At 43.5% G+C, this 6,859-nt stretch overlaps 1 protein-coding gene across 2 annotated transcripts in view; it reads left to right on the top strand.

Annotated features, from left to right (window-relative positions):
* The first annotated feature begins 6,264 nt into the window (after positions 1-6,264).
* TTLL4 (tubulin tyrosine ligase like 4) overlaps positions 6,265-6,859 on the top strand; it is a 46,307-nt gene continuing 45,712 nt past the window's right edge. Inside the window, exon 1 of one of the 2 annotated variants that reach the window (XM_089916360.1) lies at positions 6,265-6,858. The gene's annotated coding sequence lies outside the window, so the exon portion shown is untranslated. The remainder of the gene's footprint in view (position 6,859) is intronic. The other variant, XM_022567707.3, reaches the window with a different exon arrangement.

Here is a 6,859-nt window from a genome sequence, read left to right as displayed (position 1 = left end):
ATTCCCATCCATTGGTGGGGGTGGGAGTGTACCTTTTCTTTCTTCCTTCCTTCCTCCCGTCCTTCCCTTCCCTTTCCTCCCTTCCTTCCTTCCTTCCCTCCCTCCCTCTCTCCTTCCTTTTTTCTTTTTTTTTTTCTTAACCCTACTTGGAGCTGCCAGGGTAAAGAGTTGAGAGGTTCAGCTCTTTTAGCTGATGTGTGATGCTGGAAGCACTGGTTTTCTGTTCACAGAAGATCCTGGTTTGGAAGCTTATTTATATCTTTTCCTGCCTTCCAGCTTCCTCCATCCCAGATGAGCTGCATGTGATCACCTACTTCCAAGCCAGGGCCAGTGGAACTGAAATAGGAAAGGATAGGTTTAAACAGAGGGGTAAATTGGATTGCTTTCTGATCTCAGGCTTAATGACTAGTTTTAATATTTGGTGGAGTTTCAATGTATAGGGAAGCCCAGCTGCTTTAGAAGGATGGCTGTTTATGGAGATTGTGCAGTTTACCAGAAAGGGATGTTTGGCAGGCCCGTTGGTTAGAATCATAATCCATACTGGAAAGCTTAAGCCTTCACTCACTGGATAGCTTGCAACCAGCTTCCCAGAGCCCTAATTTCTCCATCTGTGACATAGGGAGACTACTTTTTGTCCTTCCTTAAATTCCACTTGTTTTAGAAATGAAAGATGAGTAAGGTGCCTTTATTTTTATAAAGAATTCATTTAGACCTCATTTTCATTGCCCACTGTCTGTGTTTATATTTTGGCAAAAATAACATTTTTTTCTAGAGACCGCCATAATTTCTTCCTATCCAGATTATTTCAGTTCAGTTCAATATATATTTATTTATTTGTTTGTTTTTTAAAGTTGTTTATTGAAGTATAGTTGAATTACAATGTGTTAATTACTGCTGTACAGCAGTGACTCAGTTATACATACATATATACATTCTTTTTCATATTCTTTTCTATCATGGTTTGTCACAGGATATTGAATATAGTTCCCTGTGCTATACAGTAGGACCTTGTTGTTTGTCCATTCTATATATATCAGTTTGCATCTGCTAATCCCAAATTCCCAATCCAACCCTCTCCCAGGCCCCTCCCCCTTGGCAACCACCAGTCTATTTTCTATAACGTATATTTATTGAGTCCTTTCTATACGCCAGATACTATTCTAGGCACTGGAGGTAAAGCAATGCCTGTTGGTCATAGAGTTTCCATTCTGGTTGGGGAGACAGTGGGCTTATTAAAATGAGTGAATTGCGGACTCTCCTGGTGGCGCAGCGGTTAAGAATCCACCTGCCGATGCAGGGGACATGGATTCGAGCCCTGGTCGGGGAAGATCCCACATGCCTTGGAGCAACTAAGCCCGTGCGCCACAACTACTGAAGCCCGCACGCCTAGATCCCGTGCTCCACAACAAGAGAAGCCACCGCAATGAGAAGCCCGTGCACCGCAACGAAGAAGTAGCCCTTGCTCGCCGCAACTAGAGAAAGCCTGCGCGCAGCAACGAAGACCCAACCCAGCCAAAAATAAATAAATAAAATATTAAATTACTTAAAGAAAACTTAAAAAAAGTAAATTTTTTAGTATGTAGGAATGTGATAAAAGCTCCAGAGAAATACAAAGCAGGAAGGGGGGGATGAGGAGTGCTGAGTTGGATAGCCAGGGTAGACCTCACTTAGAAGGTGACATTTGAACAAAGCAGTGCAGCTCTCTGAGGGAAAAGACTATGCAGGGAGAATGGTCTTCAAAGGCCATTGGAGTATGGCCATATGGAAGTATGCCTGGAGTGCTTGAGGGGCTACGAGGAGGCCAGTTTGGATGGAAAAAGTGAAGAAGGGGGAGAACAGTAGAAAACGAGGACAGGAAGGTAATAGGGACCAGATGTAGGCCTTAAAGACCTTACATTTTACATAGAGTAGGGATCTATTGGAGAGTTGGATAAGAGGAGTTCTGAGATCTACTTTATGTTCTAAAAGATTGCTCTTCATTCTTGTATTGTGATGGACAGTGAGGAATGGGGGAGGATGGGAAGTAGTGTGGGCAATTAGGAGGCTATTGTAATAATCCACATGAGAGATAATGGTGTCCTGGACTGGAGTGGTACCAATGGAGTGGTACCAGAGTGAAAAGTAGTCAGATTTTGAATGTATTTTTAAGATGGAACAAATAAGTTTTCTTGACTGATTGGATGTGAGAGTGTAACAAAGGAAAGCAGTCAAGGGTGACTCCATGGTTTTTGGCCCGAGCAATTGGAAGGATGGAATTGCCATTAACTGAAGTGAGGAAGGCTGTTAGTGGAGTGGTAGTGGGTGGGAAAACTCTAGTTCAGTTTTGAACATTAAGTCTATTAGCTGGAAATTTTCAAACATACACAAAAGTAGAGAGATTAGTTCAGTGAACCCCATCACCACTTCGATAGCTACCATATTTATTCTTTTTTTTTTTTTTTGTGATACGCGGGCCTCTCACTGTTGTAGCCTCTCCGCGGCATGTGGGATCCTCCCGGACCGGGGCACGAGCCCGTGTCCCCTGCAACGGCAGGCGGACTCTCAACCACTGCGCCACCAGGGAAGCCCTATTCTTTTTTTACTTAAGTATTTTGGAACAAATCCTGGGCAACATATGTTATCCATGAGTACATCGGAATGTATCTCTGACAAATCAGAAATTTTGTTTTTGTTTTTCACAAAACCACAGTACTTCACTAAGACCTGTCTGATTAACACAAATATGTATACAGTATTGTGTTTTTAAATCTGGATTTTTTTTTCCTAGAAGGTAAACTAGGGGGAATTACCTTGTAAAGGAATTATTTGCTTTTTCCAAATAATTTGTTAAACACTAGCTTGAAATATTTTGCTTATCTGGTATGTAAACAATTTAATGTAGAGAAATTAAATTTACATCCAAACTTTTTAGGCTATTGCATCAAGCAATAATTAATTTTTTTTTTTTTTTTTTTTTGCGGTACGCGGCCTCTCACTGTTGTGGCCTCTCCTGTTGCGGAGCACAGGCTGCAGACACACAGGCTCAGTGGCCATGGCTCACGGGCCCAGCCGCTCCGCGGCATGTGGGATCTTCCCGGACCGGGGCACGAACCCGTGTCCCCTGCATTGGCAGGTGGACTCTCAGCCACTGCGCCACCAGGGAAGCCCTAAAACCTGTATTTTATTCAGATTTCCTTAATTCTTACCTAAGTTCCTTCTTCTGTTCCAAGATCTCATTACACATCATTTAGCTGTCCTTGGGCTCCTCTGGCTCTAACAGTTTCTTAGAAGTTTCTTGTTTTTGATGACCTTGACAATTTTTTTTAACATCTTTATTGGAGTATAATTGCTTTACAATGGTGTGTTAGTTTCTGCTGTATAACAAAGTGAATCAGCTATATGCATACATATATCCCCTCCCTCTTGCATCTCCCTCCCACCCTCCCTATCCCACCACTCTAGGTAGTCACAAAGCGCTGAGCTGATCTCCCTGTGCTATGCGGCTGCTTCCCACTAGCTATCTGTTTTACATTTGGTAGTGTATATATGTCCATGCCACTCTCTCACTTTGTCCCAGCTTACCCTTCCCCCTCCCCGTGTCCTCAAGTCCATTCTCTACGTCTGCGTCTTTATTCTTGTCCTGCCCCTAGGTTCATCAGAACCTTTTTTTTTTTTTAGATTCCATATATATGTGTTAGCATACGGTATTTGTTTTTCTCTTTCTGACTTACTTCACTCTGTATGACAGACTCTAGGTCCATCCACCTCACTACAGATAACTCAATTTCGTTTCTTTTATGGCTGAGTAATATTCCATTGTATATATGTGCCACATCTTCTTTATCCATTCATCTGTCGATGGACACTTAGGTTGCTTCCATGTCCTGGCTATTGTAAATAGTGCTGCAATGAACATTGTGACCTTGACAATTTTGAGAGGTACTGGTCAGGTATTTTGTAGGATGCTCCACTACTGGAATTTGCCTGGTGTTTCTCATGCCTAGACTGGAATTATGGGTTTGGGAGAGGAAGATCACAAAAGTAAAATGCCATTTTCATCATATATCAAGGGCATATACTATCTACATGACTTAGGACTTGGTGTTGACCTTGATCACCTGGCAGAAGTGATGTTTGTCAGATTTTTCTACTGTTACTACTTTTGCCCTACTCCACCTCCCTTTCCATACTGTACTCTTTGGAAAGAAGTCACTCTGCACAGCCCAAACTTGAGGAATGGGGGTTATACTCCCCCTCCTTTAGGGCTGAGTATCTACATAATTTGGGGGGAATTTTTCTGCAAAGGAGATTTGTTTTTTTATCACATTTGTGAATATATTCAACCATTTATTTATATCAGGGACTCATGGATATTTTATACTTTGGGTCATAAACCACTATTTATTTGATTTTATTGCTCAAATTGTTCGAGCTTTGGTCATTGGGAGTTCTTTCAGTTAGCTCCTGTGACATACACCCACCAATCTGTTTTTTGTTTGTTTTAGGAACACTTTCTTTCTGGCAGTACCAGATGCTTCGGGCTCATTTTGTATATTTCCTGTTCCGGTCTGAGAATCAGCCATTTCTCTAGGGAGCCCTGGTTCCTTGTAATGTAGTGGTATTAGAAACTAAGACCTGGATGCTACCTGTGCTCGTTGCTACTAGGGTGTTTGCTGTAGTATTTTAAAGCAAAAGCAACCCCCTAGCACCATGTTGTTTAATACCTTATAGTGTCTGTAAAGAATAAGGATATCTTCTTAAAAGATGTCAAAATGTCAAAATGTCCTGTGGCTGCCAGAAAAAATTACCACAAATTTAGTGACTTAAAACAACAGAAATTCTCTCACAGTTCTGGAAGCCAGAATTCTGAAATCAGGCTGTCTGAAGAACCCCATTCCCTCAGAATGTTCTAAGGAAGAATCCATTCTTGCCTCTTCTACCTTCTGGTAGCCCCAGGCGTTCCTCTTCACTCTGATCTGTACCTCCTTGGTCACACTGCCTCTTCCTTTTTTCTGTGTATTCTCTGTGTCTGTCCCAGCTCCCTCTGCCTCACTAGGGACACTTGTTACTGGGTTTAGGGCCCACCCAGATAATCCAGGAAAATTCCTTAATCCTTTCAAGATCATCCTCTCAAAATCCTCAATCACATATTTTGTCATATAAAGTAATATTTACAGGTTCTTGGAATTAACACAAGGATATATTGGGGGGGGTGTCACCATTCAGTAAACTACAATAACTAAAAATATTAATAATGATTTCTTAACGTTATCTATGTTCTTAATATTCCCCCATCCATGTTCAGATTTCTCTATTGTCTCAAAAGTATCTTTTTTGTTTTGTTTTTTGCAGTAGGCAGGCCTCTCACTATTGTGGCCTTTCCCGTTGCGGAGCACAGGCTCCGGACGCACAGGCTCAGCGGCCATGGCTCACGGGCCCAGCTGCTCCGCGGCATGTGGGATCTTCCCGGACCGGGGGGCACAAACTCGCGTCCCCTGCATCGGCAGGCGGACTCTCAACCACTGCGCCACCAGGGAAGCCCAAAAGTATCTTTTTTGCAGTTGGCTTATTGGCATCAGGATCTAAACAAGGTCCACTCATTGATGTAATTATGTCTCTTAAGTCTCTTATGATATAGAACACCTCACTCTTTTTTTATACTCTGAAATTGTCGGAGAAATTAGGTCATTCCCCGATACATTGGCCTACATTCTGGATTGGTCAAATGGCTTTCTTGTGACGACGTTTCTCTTTATCTCCTGAAAACTGGAAGTTGGAGCCAAGAGTTTGATTAAGATTCAGATTCAACTGATTTTTAGACAAAAATACACTACTTCCTAAGTATTACTGTGTAGTTCAAATTGCATCATATCATGAGACATAATTTATAGCTGCCCCACATTTCATGATCTAAGAGTGATTAAAATATACAAGTGATAGCAAATGTCCTTTCAGTGTAAAAATCCCCCATCAACCCTCTAATGATTTTAGCATTTATCAATGACTGTTGCCTAAATCAAATATTTATTAAGCATCTTTGTTCTGGTCCCGATTATTTTCCTTAGGTTAGTTTCATCTTTTATTGTCCCCTTTATTTCTGTAGCAGACTATTTAGAAAAGTTCTTTTCACCCTCCATCTCTCTTGAGATCTCCAAATCCATTAGGTCTAGGGACATCTGAGACTGAGGGGGTACAATCTGTCTTGCCTGGCGAGATAATTAACTGAGTCAGTGTTTAAAGTTCACACTTGGAGCCCAGGAAGCAGGTGGTTGTAATTGGAGCCTGTTGGGTGGGTGGGGTTAGGGGAAGGTGGGTAGACGGAAGCATGGCGGATCTGGCGATCTATCCTTTCCTGGGGTCAAACTCAAAGGCTTACTGGAAGGAACTACAAGAAAATCCTTTAATAAAGCCTGAGCTCTTTGATTTTAGAGGAGCGAATTAAGGCACGGCCGAAGAAAGAGTCCATAGGGGTTAGGTAGAATCAAGGTATAGCGGGTCCTGGAGCGCCAGAGCTTAGCCTTTAACGGATTTAACCTTGAGACTACATCTCCCAGAATTCCACTCGACGAGTCCCACCCCCCGTTGAAGCGATTGCGTGTGCGCGAGCCCTGTGACCGCCTGCCCTCCCAAACTCCACAATCCCCGAGATTCCGCGCGCCTGCCTCCCTCCCGCTGGGATCGCCCCTTCAGGCCCTCCGTCCGTCCGCTGGGGGCGCGCGCAGTGCGTGGCTGGTGGCAGCGGCGCCGGCGGCTGATAGCGCGGGTCGTGTGGCCGTGCGTGGTTGCTAGGGGCGCCTGAGGCCGCCCGCTCGCCCGGAAGGCCAAGGGAGGAAGCAGCCCGGAGCCAGCGCCCAGCCGGGGCGAAGCTGAGTCCTCTGGG

Source organism: Delphinapterus leucas, chromosome 8, assembly GCF_059928025.1.
Source record: "Delphinapterus leucas isolate spDelLeu-1000000601 "Yukka" chromosome 8, BTC_Dleu_Yukka2, whole genome shotgun sequence".
In the NCBI taxonomy this organism is placed as follows: domain Eukaryota; kingdom Metazoa; phylum Chordata; class Mammalia; order Artiodactyla; family Monodontidae; genus Delphinapterus; species Delphinapterus leucas.
Note: the sequence above shows the minus strand (reverse complement) of the source record. Positions and strands in the feature narration are given on the sequence as shown.